Source organism: Lampris incognitus, chromosome 20, assembly GCF_029633865.1.
Source record: "Lampris incognitus isolate fLamInc1 chromosome 20, fLamInc1.hap2, whole genome shotgun sequence".
NCBI lineage: Eukaryota > Metazoa > Chordata > Actinopteri > Lampriformes > Lampridae > Lampris > Lampris incognitus.
The window spans coordinates 28,973,779-28,990,381 of NC_079230.1; the positions used below are offsets into that span (position 1 = coordinate 28,973,779).

Below are 16,603 nucleotides of genomic sequence, written 5' to 3' on the forward strand. Positions count from 1 at the left end.
CAGGGGAGAGCGCGAACGCAGTCCCCCACTATCAGAAATTATGCAGTCGAGATTCCCACGTTCGGGGAATTCGCACAGGTCAGCACAACCGGAGTGCAATGGTCAAGCCTCGCCGTGGGTGAACCATCTTCTTGATCATGGTGTCTCCCCTGCCAGGTAAGTATGAACCCCAGCCATCGCACAGAGGAGCTGATTCTGACACACATCTATCTGTATGACGGTGCCACGGCATCAAGTAAAGCGACTGCTTTGTCCTCACAGAAATCAAGGTTTGTTTCTTTTAACATGTAAACGGGGGAGAGCGCGAACGCAGTCCCCCACTACCGGAAATGATGCAGTCCAGAGTCTATAACATTTGGGGAATTGACCTTTCGCAAAGTCAGTTACCGTTGCTATGACCGTCAAGCCTTTCAGAACTATCCAGGAAGTAGCCGGAAAACACCAAAACATGAAGGAAGAAATCAGCGCATTGTGTGGTTAAAAGTAACAGTAGTAATACATTAGCTATCAATAATAGCTAGTAGCAAGCTTAGCTTGGAGCAGACAGGTATTTTTGTTGATTTTGGATAGATTAAGCTGGCCATGGGGTCTGCTATACTGTGACATCTATTGACGACATTGCGCTTCTTGCGTTCTGGCTTTCGGGAAGGGAAAGAAAATGACACCCCCTCCAAACTTTTCACATATCTAGTATCCGATCTGCAGATCCCATAGGCACACCGTTTCAGCATTTTGTTGTGCGTTTGAAAGCTTGACGGACCGTTGCTAAGGTCGGATTGGACAAGCACCGTTCTGGGGAGGTACTTTGCGAAAGCTCAATTGAACTCGAGGCGTTCTAGAGGAGTGTAAAGTCTACCTCGACTGTACACAGTTACGGCTCCTGATCGGTCTAAAGTCTACGGTGAGTGAACGCTCTAGACTAATCGGAAGCCGAAAGAGCCGATTGGAGCGTACCAGTCATAGGTCCCAGATGAGACGAGCATCAAAGCTTATCAAGAGGAAGAAGAGTGGTTTTCAAAGTTTACGGCGATGTTTGTTCTTCGATGATTCCTTTGAAGGAAAAGTGTTAGCTATAGCTATTAGCGATTTTCCATAGGAACAACTACACGAACTCACAGGCTGGCGCGAATTACAAGTGGAACTACCCCGTAGTCGCCCTGTCGAGAGTCGTGTTTCCATAGCGACGTAGGAACCGCCGGGATCATGAGTTGACGTCAGCATTTTGCGACAGCTTTCACCGCGACGTAATTATCCCATCCAGGTGGCGGGAAATGTCGAGGTAAATCGTCTCGTTTCTCCTGGAGGACTCGAGCCCCCGCTGAACCTCGTCGGTGGCGTAGTCAGCCAACAAAGCCTGCACCTCCTCGTCTGTCCGTTTCTCGGCTGATTTCTCCATTTCGCTTGATCGAAATTAAGTTTGCTACCACACAGCTTGGTTGCTGGCTTATACAATTGCGCTTGTTGAACACCGAAGTAGAAGGCTGGTTGCTTCCGACGTTCAACCAATCGGCGTCGAGCCCCTCCCAGCAGGTTTTCAGGGCCGCTCAGAAGTACCGACCCCAGAGCAGGGACTAGAGACGCTCCCTTAAAAGTCCCAGTAAGAGTTCCGGTCAGGGGTAGTTCCTCTAGTGGAAACACCAGCAAAGCTGCCGGCCCCCTAAAAGGTTCGGGTAGCTCCGCTGGTGGAAAATGGCCTTATGAGTTGTGTTGACAGGTTGCTTCACAAGGGGCGTCACTCCAGATACTGAAAGCAAAGGTTCACCTACTTTTGCCACTCACAGATGTGAAATATTGGATCATTTTGCTCAATAAATGAATGAGCAAGTATCATATTTTTGTCTCATTTGTTTAATTGGGTTTTCTTCATCTACTTTTAGGACTCGTCGCCGGACCGAATCCCCGTGTTACCCCCGCCTTGATTGGTGTCGCTAAAGCCACAATTGGCCGTGTGTGCGGGTGTGAAGCCGGATGTGAGTATGTGTCGAGGTGGCTGCAGTAGCGCCTCCTCTGATCGGTCGGGGCGCCTGTTCGGGGGAGAGGGAGAACTGGAGGAATAGCGTGATCGTGCCACGCGCTACGTCGCCCTGGCGAAACGCCTCACTGTCAGGGGAACGAAGCGGCTGGCGACTCCACATGCGTCGGAGGAGGCATGTGGTAGTCTGCAGCCCTCCCCGCAATGGCAGAGGGGATGGAGCAGAAACCGGGAGGGATCGGAAGAGTGGGGTAATTGGTCCCATATAATTGGGGAGACAAAGAGGAACGAAACCCCGATGATGAATTAAGGGACGCAAGATTATTAACACGCCGAATGTCGTAAAGTTTGTGTTTTCCTGCCTTAACGGGAACCTTATTGTTTTTCTTTTGACATTTAATCAGGGGAGAGCGCGAACGCAGTCCCCCACTACCAGAAATTATGCAGTCGAGATTCCCACGTTTGGGGAATTCTTACAGGTCAGCACAACCGGAGTGCAATGGTCAAGCCTCGCCGTGGGTGAACCACCTTCTTGATCATGGTGTCTCCCCTGCCAGGTAAGTATGAACCCCAGCCATCGCACAGAGGAGCTGATTCTGACACACATCTATCTGTATGACGGTGCCACGGCATCAAGTAAAGCGACTGCTTTGTCCTCACAGAAATCAAGGTTTGTTTCTTTTAACATGTAAACGGGGGAGAGCGCGAACGCAGTCCCCCACTACCGGAAATGATGCAGTCCAGAGTCTATAACATTTGGGGAATTGACCTTTCGCAAAGTCAGTTACCGTTGCTATGACCGTCAAGCCTTTCAGAACTATCCAGGGAGTAGCCGGAAAACACCAAAACATGAAGAAAGAAATCAGCGCATTGTGTGGTTAAAAGTAACAGTAGTAATACATTAGCTATCAATAATAGCTAGTAGCAAGCTTAGCTTGGAGCAGACAGGTATTTTTGTTGATTTTGGATGGATTAAGCTGGCCATGGGGTCTGCTATACTGTGACATCTATTGACGACATTGCGCTTCTTGCGTTCTGGCTTTCGGGAAGGGAAAGAAAATGACACCCCCTCCAAACTTTTCACATATCTAGTATCCGATCTGCAGATCCCATAGGCACACCGTTTCAGCATTTTGTTGTGCGTTTGAAAGCTTGACGGACCGTTGCTAAGGTCGGATTGGACAAGCACCGTTCTGGGGAGGTACTTTGCGAAAGCTCAATTGAACTCGAGGCGTTCTAGAGGAGTGTAAAGTCTACCTCGACTGTACACAGTTACGGCTCCTGATCGGTCTAAAGTCTACGGTGAGTGAACGCTCTAGACTAATCGGAAGCCGAAAGAGCCGATTGTAGCGTACCAGTCATAGGTCCCAGATGAGACGAGCATCAAAGCTTATCAAGAGGAAGAAGAGTGGTTTTCAAAGTTTACGGCGATGTTTGTTCTTCGATGATTCCTTTGAAGGAAAAGTGTTAGCTATAGCTATTAGCGATTTTCCATAGGAACAACTACACGAACTCACAGGCTGGCGCGAATTACAAGTGGAACTACCCCGTAGTCGCCCTGTCGAGAGTCGTGTTTCCATAGCGACGTAGGAACCGCCGGGATCATGAGTTGACGTCAGCATTTTGCGACAGCTTTCACCGCGACGTAATTATCCCATCCAGGTGGCGGGAAATGTCGAGGTAAATCGTCTCGTTTCTCCTGGAGGACTCGAGCCCCCGCTGAACCTCGTCGGTGGCGTAGTCAGCCAACAAAGCCTGCACCTCCTCGTCTGTCCGTTTCTCGGCTGATTTCTCCATTTCGCTTGATCGAAATTAAGTTTGCTACCACACAGCTTGGTTGCTGGCTTATACAATTGCGCTTGTTGAACACCGAAGTAGAAGGCTGGTTGCTTCCGACGTTCAACCAATCGGCGTCGAGCCCCTCCCAGCAGGTTTTCAGGGCCGCTCAGAAGTACCGACCCCAGAGCAGGGACTAGAGACGCTCCCTTAAAAGTCCCAGTAAGAGTTCCGGTCAGGGGTAGTTCCTCTAGTGGAAACACCAGCAAAGCTGCCGGCCCCCTAAAAGGTTCGGGTAGTTCCGCTGGTGGAAAATGGCCTTATGAGTTGTGTTTGACAGGTTGCTTCACAAGGGGCGTCACTTCAGATACTGAAAGCAAAGGTTCACCTACTTTTGCCACTCACAGATGTGAAATATTGGATCATTTTGCTCAATAAATGAATGAGCAAGTATCATATTTTTGTCTCATTTGTTTAATTGGGTTTTCTTCATCTACTTTTAGGACTCGTCGCCGGACCGAATCCCCGTGTTACCCCCGCCTTGATTGGTGTCGCTAAAGCCACAATTGGCCGTGTGTGCGGGTGTGAAGCCGGATGTGAGTATGTGTCGAGGTGGCTGCAGTAGCGCCTCCTCTGATCGGTCGGGGCGCCTGTTCGGGGGAGAGGGAGAACTGGAGGAATAGCGTGATCGTGCCACGCGCTACGTCGCCCTGGCGAAACGCCTCACTGTCAGGGGAACGAAGCGGCTGGCGACTCCACATGCGTCGGAGGAGGCATGTGGTAGTCTGCAGCCCTCCCCGCAATGGCAGAGGGGATGGAGCAGAAACCGGGAGGGATCGGAAGAGTGGGGTAATTGGTCCCATATAATTGGGGAGACAAAGAGGAACGAAACCCCGATGATGAATTAAGGGACGCAAGATTATTAACACGCCGAATGTCGTAAAGTTTGTGTTTTCCTGCCTTAACGGGAACCTTATTGTTTTTCTTTTGACATTTAATCAGGGGAGAGCGCGAACGCAGTCCCCCACTACCAGAAATTATGCAGTCGAGATTCCCACGTTTGGGGAATTCGCACAGGTCAGCACAACCGGAGTGCAATGGTCAAGCCTCGCCGTGGGTGAACCACCTTCTTGATCATGGTGTCTCCCCTGCCAGGTAAGTATGAACCCCAGCCATCGCACAGAGGAGCTGATTCTGACACACATCTATCTGTATGACGGTGCCACGGCATCAAGTAAAGCGACTGCTTTGTCCTCACAGAAATCAAGGTTTGTTTCTTTTAACATGTAAACGGGGGAGAGCGCGAACGCAGTCCCCCACTACCGGAAATGATGCAGTCCAGAGTCTATAACATTTGGGGAATTGACCTTTCGCAAAGTCAGTTACCGTTGCTATGACCGTCAAGCCTTTCAGAACTATCCAGGGAGTAGCCGGAAAACACCAAAACATGAAGGAAGAAATCAGCGCATTGTGTGGTTAAAAGTAACAGTAGTAATACATTAGCTATCAATAATAGCTAGTAGCAAGCTTAGCTTGGAGCAGACAGGTATTTTTGTTGATTTTGGATGGATTAAGCTGGCCATGGGGTCTGCTATACTGTGACATCTATTGACGACATTGCGCTTCTTGCGTTCTGGCTTTCGGGAAGGGAAAGAAAATGACACCCCCTCCAAACTTTTCACATATCTAGTATCCGATCTGCAGATCCCATAGGCACACCGTTTCAGCATTTTGTTGTGTGTTTGAAAGCTTGACGGACCGTTGCTAAGGTCGGATTGGACAAGCACCGTTCTGGGGAGGTACTTTGCGAAAGCTCAATTGAACTCGAGGCGTTCTAGAGGAGTGTAAAGTCTACCTCGACTGTACACAGTTACGGCTCCTGATCGGTCTAAAGTCTACGGTGAGTGAACGCTCTAGACTAATCGGAAGCCGAAAGAGCCGATTGTAGCGTACCAGTCATAGGTCCCAGATGAGACGAGCATCAAAGCTTATCAAGAGGAAGAAGAGTGGTTTTCAAAGTTTACGGCGATGTTTGTTCTTCGATGATTCCTTTGAAGGAAAAGTGTTAGCTATAGCTATTAGCGATTTTCCATAGGAACAACTACACGAACTCACAGGCTGGCGCGAATTACAAGTGGAACTACCCCGTAGTCGCCCTGTCGAGAGTCGTGTTTCCATAGCGACGTAGGAACCGCCGGGATCATGAGTTGACGTCAGCATTTTGCGACAGCTTTCACCGCGACGTAATTATCCCATCCAGGTGGCGGGAAATGTCGAGGTAAATCGTCTCGTTTCTCCTGGAGGACTCGAGCCCCCGCTGAACCTCGTCGGTGGCGTAGTCAGCCAACAAAGCCTGCACCTCCTCGTCTGTCCGTTTCTCGGCTGATTTCTCCATTTCGCTTGATCGAAATTAAGTTTGCTACCACACAGCTTGGTTGCTGGCTTATACAATTGCGCTTGTTGAACACCGAAGTAGAAGGCTGGTTGCTTCCGACCTTCAACCAATCGGCGTCGAGCCCCTCCCAGCAGGTTTTCAGGGCCGCTCAGAAGTACCGACCCCAGAGCAGGGACTAGAGACGCTCCCTTAAAAGTCCCAGTAAGAGTTCCGGTCAGGGGTAGTTCCTCTAGTGGAAACACCAGCAAAGCTGCCGGCCCCCTAAAAGGTTCGGGTAGTTCCGCTGGTGGAAAATGGCCTTATGAGTTGTGTTTGACAGGTTGCTTCACAAGGGGCGTCACTTCAGATACTGAAAGCAAAGGTTCACCTACTTTTGCCACTCACAGATGTGAAATATTGGATCATTTTGCTCAATAAATGAATGAGCAAGTATCATATTTTTGTCTCATTTGTTTAATTGGGTTTTCTTCATCTACTTTTAGGACTCGTCGCCGGACCGAATCCCCGTGTTACCCCCGCCTTGATTGGTGTCGCTAAAGCCACAATTGGCCGTGTGTGCGGGTGTGAAGCCGGATGTGAGTATGTGTCGAGGTGGCTGCAGTAGCGCCTCCTCTGATCGGTCGGGGCGCCTGTTCGGGGGAGAGGGAGAACTGGAGGAATAGCGTGATCCTGCCACGCGCTACGTCGCCCTGGCGAAACGCCTCACTGTCAGGGGAACGAAGCGGCTGGCGACTCCACATGCGTCGGAGGAGGCATGAGGTAGTCTGCAGCCCTCCGCGCAATGGCAGAGGGGATGGAGCAGAAACCGGGAGGGATCGGAAGAGTGGGGTAATTGGTCCCATATAATTGGGGAGACAAAGAGGAACGAAACCCCGATGATGAATTAAGGGACGCAAGATTATTAACACGCCGAATGTCGTAAAGTTTGTGTTTCCCTGCCTTAACGGGAACCATATTGTTTTTCTTTTGACATTTAATCAGGAGAGAGCGCGAACGCAGTCCCCCACTACCAGAAATTATGCAGTCGAGATTCCCACGTTTGGGGAATTCGCACAGGTCAGCACAACCGGAGTGCAATGGTCAAGCCTCGCCGTGGGTGAACCACCTTCTTGATCATGGTGTCTCCCCTGCCAGGTAAGTATGAACCCCAGCCATCGCACAGAGGACCTGATTCTGACACACATCTATCTGTATGACGGTGCCACGGCATCAAGTAAAGCGACTGCTTTGTCCTCACAGAAATCAAGGTTTGTTTCTTTTAACATGTAAACGGGGGAGAGCGCGAACGCAGTCCCCCACTACCGGAAATGATGCAGTCCAGAGTCTATAACATTTGGGGAATTGACCTTTCGCAAAGTCAGTTACCGTTGCTATGACCGTCAAGCCTTTCAGAACTATCCAGGAAGTAGCCGGAAAACACCAAAACATGAAGGAAGAAATCAGCGCATTGTGTGGTTAAAAGTAACAGTAGTAATACATTAGCTATCAATAATAGCTAGTAGCAAGCTTAGCTTGGAGCAGACAGGTATTTTTGTTGATTTTGGATGGATTAAGCTGGCCATGGGGTCTGCTATACTGTGACATCTATTGACGACATTGCGCTTCTTGCGTTCTGGGTTTCGGGAAGGGAAAGAAAATGACACCCCCTCCAAACTTTTCACATATCTAGTATCCGATCTGCAGATCCCATAGGCACACCGTTTCAGCATTTTGTTGTGTGTTTGAAAGCTTGACGGACCGTTGCTAAGGTCGGATTGGACAAGCACCGTTCTGGGGAGGTACTTTGCGAAAGCTCAATTGAACTCGAGGCGTTCTAGAGGAGTGTAAAGTCTACCTCGACTGTACACAGTTACGGCTCCTGATCGGTCTAAAGTCTACGGTGAGTGAACGCTCTAGACTAATCGGAAGCCGAAAGAGCCGATTGGAGCGTACCAGTCATAGGTCCCAGATGAGACGAGCATCAAAGCTTATCAAGAGGAAGAAGAGTGGTTTTCAAAGTTTACGGCGATGTTTGTTCTTCGATGATTCCTTTGAAGGAAAAGTGTTAGCTATAGCTATTAGCGATTTTCCATAGGAACAACTACACGAACTCACAGGCTGGCGCGAATTACAAGTGGAACTACCCCGTAGTCGCCCTGTCGAGAGTCGTGTTTCCATAGCGACGTAGGAACCGCCGGGATCATGAGTTGACGTCAGCATTTTGCGACAGCTTTCACCGCGACGTAATTATCCCATCCAGGTGGCGGGAAATGTCGAGGTAAATCGTCTCGTTTCTCCTGGAGGACTCGAGCCCCCGCTGAACCTCGTCGGTGGCGTAGTCAGCCAACAAAGCCTGCACCTCCTCGTCTGTCCGTTTCTCGGCTGATTTCTCCATTTCGCTTGATCGAAATTAAGTTTGCTACCACACAGCTTGGTTGCTGGCTTATACAATTGCGCTTGTTGAACACCGAAGTAGAAGGCTGGTTGCTTCCGACCTTCAACCAATCGGCGTCGAGCCCCTCCCAGCAGGTTTTCAGGGCCGCTCAGAAGTACCGACCCCAGAGCAGGGACTAGAGACGCTCCCTTAAAAGTCCCAGTAAGAGTTCCGGTCAGGGGTAGTTCCTCTAGTGGAAACACCAGCAAAGCTGCCGGCCCCCTAAAAGGTTCGGGTAGTTCCGCTGGTGGAAAATGGCCTTATGAGTTGTGTTTGACAGGTTGCTTCACAAGGGGCGTCACTTCAGATACTGAAAGCAAAGGTTCACCTACTTTTGCCACTCACAGATGTGAAATATTGGATCATTTTGCTCAATAAATGAATGAGCAAGTATCATATTTTTGTCTCATTTGTTTAATTGGGTTTTCTTCATCTACTTTTAGGACTCGTCGCCGGACCGAATCCCCGTGTTACCCCCGCCTTGATTGGTGTCGCTAAAGCCACAATTGGCCGTGTGTGCGGGTGTGAAGCCGGATGTGAGTATGTGTCGAGGTGGCTGCAGTAGCGCCTCCTCTGATCGGTCGGGGCGCCTGTTCGGGGGAGAGGGAGAACTGGAGGAATAGCGTGATCCTGCCACGCGCTACGTCGCCCTGGCGAAACGCCTCACTGTCAGGGGAACGAAGCGGCTGGCGACTCCACATGCGTCGGAGGAGGCATGAGGTAGTCTGCAGCCCTCCGCGCAATGGCAGAGGGGATGGAGCAGAAACCGGGAGGGATCGGAAGAGTGGGGTAATTGGTCCCATATAATTGGGGAGACAAAGAGGAACGAAACCCCGATGATGAATTAAGGGACGCAAGATTATTAACACGCCGAATGTCGTAAAGTTTGTGTTTCCCTGCCTTAACGGGAACCATATTGTTTTTCTTTTGACATTTAATCAGGGGAGAGCGCGAACGCAGTCCCCCACTACCAGAAATTATGCAGTCGAGATTCCCACGTTTGGGGAATTCGCACAGGTCAGCACAACCGGAGTGCAATGGTCAAGCCTCGCCGTGGGTGAACCACCTTCTTGATCATGGTGTCTCCCCTGCCAGGTAAGTATGAACCCCAGCCATCGCACAGAGGAGCTGATTCTGACACACATCTATCTGTATGACGGTGCCACGGCATCAAGTAAAGCGACTGCTTTGTCCTCACAGAAATCAAGGTTTGTTTCTTTTAACATGTAAACGGGGGAGAGCGCGAACGCAGTCCCCCACTGCCGGAAATGATGCAGTCCAGAGTCTATAACATTTGGGGAATTGACCTTTCGCAAAGTCAGTTACCGTTGCTATGACCGTCAAGCCTTTCAGAACTATCCAGGAAGTAGCCGGAAAACACCAAAACATGAAGGAAGAAATCAGCGCATTGTGTGGTTAAAAGTAACAGTAGTAATACATTAGCTATCAATAATAGCTAGTAGCAAGCTTAGCTTGGAGCAGACAGGTATTTTTGTTGATTTTGGATGGATTAAGCTGGCCATGGGGTCTGCTATACTGTGACATCTATTGACGACATTGCGCTTCTTGCGTTCTGGCTTTCGGGAAGGGAAAGAAAATGACACCCCCTCCAAACTTTTCACATATCTAGTATCCGATCTGCAGATCCCATAGGCACACCGTTTCAGCATTTTGTTGTGTGTTTGAAAGCTTGACGGACCGTTGCTAAGGTCGGATTGGACAAGCACCGTTCTGGGGAGGTACTTTGCGAAAGCTCAATTGAACTCGAGGCGTTCTAGAGGAGTGTAAAGTCTACCTCGACTGTACACAGTTACGGCTCCTGATCGGTCTAAAGTCTACGGTGAGTGAACGCTCTAGACTAATCGGAAGCCGAAAGAGCCGATTGTAGCGTACCAGTCATAGGTCCCAGATGAGACGAGCATCAAAGCTTATCAAGAGGAAGAAGAGTGGTTTTCAAAGTTTACGGCGATGTTTGTTCTTCGATGATTCCTTTGAAGGAAAAGTGTTAGCTATAGCTATTAGCGATTTTCCATAGGAACAACTACACGAACTCACAGGCTGGCGCGAATTACAAGTGGAACTACCCCGTAGTCGCCCTGTCGAGAGTCGTGTTTCCATAGCGACGTAGGAACCGCCGGGATCATGAGTTGACGTCAGCATTTTGCGACAGCTTTCACCGCGACGTAATTATCCCATCCAGGTGGCGGGAAATGTCGAGGTAAATCTTCTCGTTTCTCCTGGAGGACTCGAGCCCCCGCTGAACCTCGTCGGTGGCGTAGTCAGCCAACAAGGCCTGCACCTCCTCGTCTGTCCGTTTCTCGGCTGATTTCTCCATTTCGCTTGATCGAAATAAAGTTTGCTACCACACAGCTTGGTTGCTGGCTTATACAATTGCGCTTGTTGAACACCGAAGTAGAAGGCTGGTTGCTTCCGACGTTCAACCAATCGGCGTCGAGCCCCTCCCAGCAGGTTTTCAGGGCCGCTCAGAAGTACCGACCCCAGAGCAGGGACTAGAGACGCTCCCTTAAAAGTCCCAGTAAGAGTTCCGGTCAGGGGTAGTTCCTCTAGTGGAAACACCAGCAAAGCTGCCGGCCCCCTAAAAGGTTCGGGTAGTTCCGCTGGTGGAAAATGGCCTTATGAGTTGTGTTGACAGGTTGCTTCACAAGGGGCGTCACTCCAGATACTGAAAGCAAAGGTTCACCTACTTTTGCCACTCACAGATGTGAAATATTGGATCATTTTGCTCAATAAATGAATGAGCAAGTATCATATTTTTGTCTCATTTGTTTAATTGGGTTTTCTTCATCTACTTTTAGGACTCGTCGCCGGACCGAATCCCCGTGTTACCCCCGCCTTGATTGGTGTCGCTAAAGCCACAATTGGCCGTGTGTGCGGGTGTGAAGCCGGATGTGAGTATGTGTCGAGGTGGCTGCAGTAGCGCCTCCTCTGATCGGTCGGGGCGCCTGTTCGGCGGAGAGGGAGAACTGGAGGAATAGCGTGATCGTGCCACGCGCTACGTCGCCCTGGCGAAACGCCTCACTGTCAGGGGAACGAAGCGGCTGGCGACTCCACATGCGTCGGAGGAGGCATGTGGTAGTCTGCAGCCCTCCCCGCAATGGCAGAGGGGATGGAGCAGAAACCGGGAGGGATCGGAAGAGTGGGGTAATTGGTCCCATATAATTGGGGAGACAAAGAGGAACGAAACCCCGATGATGAATTAAGGGACGCAAGATTATTAACACGCCGAATGTCGTAAAGTTTGTGTTTTCCTGCCTTAACGGGAACCATATTGTTTTTCTTTTAACATTTAATCAGGGGAGAGCGCGAACGCAGTCCCCCACTACCAGAAATTATGCAGTCGAGATTCCCACGTTTGGGGAATTCGCACAGGTCAGCACAACCGGAGTGCAATGGTCAAGCCTCGCCGTGGGTGAACCACTTTCTTGATCATGGTGTCTCCCCTGCCAGGTAAGTATGAACCCCAGCCATCGCACAGGGGAGCTGATTCTGACACACATCTATCTGTATGACGGTGCCACGGCATCAAGTAAAGCGACTGCTTTGTCCTCACAGAAATCAAGGTTTGTTTCTTTTAACATGTAAACGGGGGAGAGCGCGAACGCAGTCCCCCACTACCGGAAATGATGCAGTCCAGAGTCTATAACATTTGGGGAATTGACCTTTCGCAAAGTCAGTTACCGTTGCTATGACCGTCAAGCCTTTCAGAACTATCCAGGAAGTAGCCGGAAAATACCAAAACATGAAGGAAGAAATCAGCGCATTGTGTGGTTAAAAGTAACAGTAGTAATACATTAGCTATCAATAATAGCTAGTAGCAAGCTTAGCTTGGAGCAGACAGGTATTTTTGTTGATTTTGGATGGATTAAGCTGGCCATGGGGTCTGCTATACTGTGACATCTATTGACGACATTGCGCTTCTTGCGTTCTGGGTTTCGGGAAGGGAAAGAAAATGACACCCCCTCCAAACTTTTCACATATCTAGTATCCGATCTGCAGATCCCATAGGCACACCGTTTCAGCATTTTGTTGTGTGTTTGAAAGCTTGACGGACCGTTGCTAAGGTCGGATTGGACAAGCACCGTTCTGGGGAGGTACTTTGCGAAAGCTCAATTGAACTCGAGGCGTTCTAGAGGAGTGTAAAGTCTACCTCGACTGTACACAGTTACGGCTCCTGATCGGTCAAAAGTCTACGGTGAGTGAACGCTCTAGACTAATCGGAAGCCGAAAGAGCCGATTGGAGCGTACCAGTCATAGGTCCCATATGAGACGAGCATCAAAGCTTATCAAGAGGGAGAAGAGTGGTTTTCAAAGTTTACGGCGATGTTTGTTCTTCGATGATTCGTTTGAAGGAAAGGTGTTAGCTATAGCTATTAGCGATTTTCCATAGGAACAACTACACGAACTCACAGGCTGGCGCGAATTACAAGTGGAACTACCCCGTAGTCGCCCTGTCGAGAGTCGTGTTTCCATAGCGACGTAGGAACCGCCGGGATCATGAGTTGACGTCAACATTTTGCGACAGCTTTCACCGCGACGTAATTATCCCATCCAGGTGGCGGGAAATGTCGAGGTAAATCGTCTCGTTTCTCCTGGAGGACTCGAGCCCCCGCTGAACCTCGTCGGTGGCGTAGTCAGCCAACAAAGCCTGCACCTCCTCGTCTGTCCGTTTCTCGGCTGATTTCTCCATTTCGCTTGATCGAAATTAAGTTTGCTACCACACAGCTTGGTTGCTGGCTTATACAATTGCGCTTGTTGAACACCGAAGTAGAAGGCTGGTTGCTTCCGACGTTCAACCAATCGGCGTCGAGCCCCTCCCAGCAGGTTTTCAGGGCCGCTCAGAAGTACCGACCCCAGAGCAGGGACTAGAGACGCTCCCTTAAAAGTCCCAGTAAGAGTTCCGGTCAGGGGTAGTTCCTCTAGTGGAAACACCAGCAAAGCTGCCGGCCCCCTAAAAGGTTCGGGTAGCTCCGCTGGTGGAAAATGGCCTTATGAGTTGTGTTGACAGGTTGCTTCACAAGGGGCGTCACTCCAGATACTGAAAGCAAAGGTTCACCTACTTTTGCCACTCACAGATGTGAAATATTGGATCATTTTGCTCAATAAATGAATGAGCAAGTATCATATTTTTGTCTCATTTGTTTAATTGGGTTTTCTTCATCTACTTTTAGGACTCGTCGCCGGACCGAATCCCCGTGTTACCCCCGCCTTGATTGGTGTCGCTAAAGCCACAATTGGCCGTGTGTGCGGGTGTGAAGCCGGATGTGAGTATGTGTCGAGGTGGCTGCAGTAGCGCCTCCTCTGATCGGTCGGGGCGCCTGTTCGGGGGAGAGGGAGAACTGGAGGAATAGCGTGATCGTGCCACGCGCTACGTCGCCCTGGCGAAACGCCTCACTGTCAGGGGAACGAAGCGGCTGGCGACTCCACATGCGTCGGAGGAGGCATGTGGTAGTCTGCAGCCCTCCCCGCAATGGCAGAGGGGATGGAGCAGAAACCGGGAGGGATCGGAAGAGTGGGGTAATTGGTCCCATATAATTGGGGAGACAAAGAGGAACGAAACCCCGATGATGAATTAAGGGACGCAAGATTATTAACACGCCGAATGTCGTAAAGTTTGTGTTTTCCTGCCTCAACGGGAACCATATTGTTTTTCTTTTGACATTTAATCAGGGGAGAGCGCGAACGCAGTCCCCCACTACCAGAAATTAGGGGGTCGAGATTCCCACGTTTGGGGAATTCGCACAGGTCAGCACAACCGGAGTGCAATGGTCAAGCCTCGCCGTGGGTGAACCACCTTCTTGATCATGGTGTCTCCCCTGCCAGGTAAGTATGAACCCCAGCCATCGCACAGAGGAGCTGATTCTGACACACATCTATCTGTATGACGGTGCCACGGCATCAAGTAAAGCGACTGCTTTGTCCTCACAGAAATCAAGGTTTGTTTCTTTTAACATGTAAACGGGGGAGAGCGCGAACGCAGTCCCCCACTACCGGAAATGATGCAGTCCAGAGTCTATAACATTTGGGGAATTGACCTTTCGCAAAGTCAGTTACCGTTGCTATGACCGTCAAGCCTTTCAGAACTATCCAGGAAGTAGCCGGAAAACACCAAAACATGAAGGAAGAAATCAGCGCATTGTGTGGTTAAAAGTAACAGTAGTAATACATTAGCTATCAATAATAGCTAGTAGCAAGCTTAGCTTGGAGCAGACAGGTATTTTTGTTGATTTTGGATGTATTAAGCTGGCCATGGGGTCTGCTATACTGTGACATCTATTGACGACATTGCGCTTCTTGCGTTCTGGGTTTCGGGAAGGGAAAGAAAATGACACCCCCTCCAAACTTTTCACATATCTAGTATCCGATCTGCAGATCCCATAGGCACACCGTTTCAGCATTTTGTTGTGCGTTTGAAAGCTTGACGGACCGTTGCTAAGGTCGGATTGGACAAGCACCGTTCTGGGGAGGTACTTTGCGAAAGCTCAATTGAACTCGAGGCGTTCTAGAGGAGTGTAAAGTCTACCTCGACTGTACACAGTTACGGCTCCTGATCGGTCAAAAGTCTACGGTGAGTGAACGCTCTAGACTAATCGGAAGCCGAAAGAGCCGATTGGAGCGTACCAGTCATAGGTCCCATATGAGACGAGCATCAAAGCTTATCAAGAGGGAGAAGAGTGGTTTTCAAAGTTTACGGCGATGTTTGTTCTTCGATGATTCGTTTGAAGGAAAGGTGTTAGCTATAGCTATTAGCGATTTTCCATAGGAACAACTACACGAACTCACAGGCTGGCGCGAATTACAAGCGGAACTACCCCGTAGTCGCCCTGTCGAGAGTCGTGTTTCCATAGCGACGTAGGAACCGCCGGGATCATGAGTTGACGTCAACATTTTGCGACAGCTTTCACCGCGACGTAATTATCCCATCCAGGTGGCGGGAAATGTCGAGGTAAATCGTCTCGTTTCTCCTGGAGGACTCGAGCCCCCGCTGAACCTCGTCGGTGGCGTAGTCAGCCAACAAAGCCTGCACCTCCTCGTCTGTCCGTTTCTCGGCTGATTTCTCCATTTCGCTTGATCGAAATAAAGTTTGCTACCACACAGCTTGGTTGCTGGCTTATACAATTGCGCTTGTTGAACACCGAAGTAGAAGGCTGGTTGCTTCCGACGTTCAACCAATCGGCGTCGAGCCCCTCCCAGCAGGTTTTCAGGGCCGCTCAGAAGTACCGACCCCAGAGCAGGGACTAGAGACGCTCCCTTAAAAGTCCCAGTAAGAGTTCCGGTCAGGGGTAGTTCCTCTAGTGGAAACACCAGCAAAGCTGCCGGCCCCCTAAAAGGTTCGGGTAGTTCCGCTGGTGGAAAATGGCCTTATGAGTTGTGTTGACAGGTTGCTTCACAAGGGGCGTCACTCCAGATACTGAAAGCAAAGGTTCACCTACTTTTGCCACTCACAGATGTGAAATATTGGATCATTTTGCTCAATAAATGAATGAGCAAGTATCATATTTTTGTCTCATTTGTTTAATTGGGTTTTCTTCATCTACTTTTAGGACTCGTCGCCGGACCGAATCCCCGTGTTACCCCCGCCTTGATTGGTGTCGCTAAAGCCACAATTGGCCGTGTGTGCGGGTGTGAAGCCGGATGTGAGTATGTGTCGAGGTGGCTGCAGTAGCGCCTCCTCTGATCGGTCGGGGCGCCTGTTCGGGGGAGAGGGAGAACTGGAGGAATAGCGTGATCCTGCCACGCGCTACGTCGCCCTGGCGAAACGCCTCACTGTCAGGGGAACGAAGCGGCTGGCGACTCCACATGCGTCGGAGGAGGCATGTGGTAGTCTGCAGCCCTCCCCGCAATGGCAGAGGGGATGGAGCAGAAACCGGGAGGGATCGGAAGAGTGGGGTAATTGGTCCCATATAATTGGGGAGACAAAGAGGAACGAAACCCCGATGATGAATTAAGGGACGCAAGATCATTAACACGCCGAATGTCGTAAAGTTTGTGTTTTCCTGCCTTAACGGGAACCATATTGTTTTTCTTT

The 16,603-nt window shown here is 50.0% G+C and overlaps 7 non-coding genes across 7 annotated transcripts; all 7 read right to left on the reverse strand.

Annotated features, from left to right (window-relative positions):
* On the reverse strand, positions 1-164 carry LOC130131120 (U1 spliceosomal RNA). The gene has a single exon (XR_008812286.1). It is a non-coding gene; the product is annotated as a U1 spliceosomal RNA (small nuclear RNA).
* A 2,209-nt stretch (positions 165-2,373) lies between these two features.
* On the reverse strand, positions 2,374-2,537 carry LOC130131160 (U1 spliceosomal RNA). Its single transcript, XR_008812324.1, has one exon. It is a non-coding gene; the product is annotated as a U1 spliceosomal RNA (small nuclear RNA).
* A 2,210-nt stretch (positions 2,538-4,747) lies between these two features.
* On the reverse strand, positions 4,748-4,911 carry LOC130131049 (U1 spliceosomal RNA). Its single transcript, XR_008812220.1, has one exon. It is a non-coding gene; the product is annotated as a U1 spliceosomal RNA (small nuclear RNA).
* Positions 4,912-7,121: 2,210 nt separating this feature from the next.
* Positions 7,122-7,285, reverse strand: LOC130131132 (U1 spliceosomal RNA). The gene has a single exon (XR_008812297.1). It is a non-coding gene; the product is annotated as a U1 spliceosomal RNA (small nuclear RNA).
* Positions 7,286-9,495: 2,210 nt separating this feature from the next.
* LOC130131051 (U1 spliceosomal RNA) lies at positions 9,496-9,659 on the reverse strand. Its single transcript, XR_008812221.1, has one exon. It is a non-coding gene; the product is annotated as a U1 spliceosomal RNA (small nuclear RNA).
* A 2,209-nt stretch (positions 9,660-11,868) lies between these two features.
* On the reverse strand, positions 11,869-12,032 carry LOC130131118 (U1 spliceosomal RNA). Its single transcript, XR_008812284.1, has one exon. It is a non-coding gene; the product is annotated as a U1 spliceosomal RNA (small nuclear RNA).
* Positions 12,033-14,241: 2,209 nt separating this feature from the next.
* Positions 14,242-14,405, reverse strand: LOC130131168 (U1 spliceosomal RNA). Its single transcript, XR_008812331.1, has one exon. It is a non-coding gene; the product is annotated as a U1 spliceosomal RNA (small nuclear RNA).
* Positions 14,406-16,603: the final 2,198 nt, after the last annotated feature.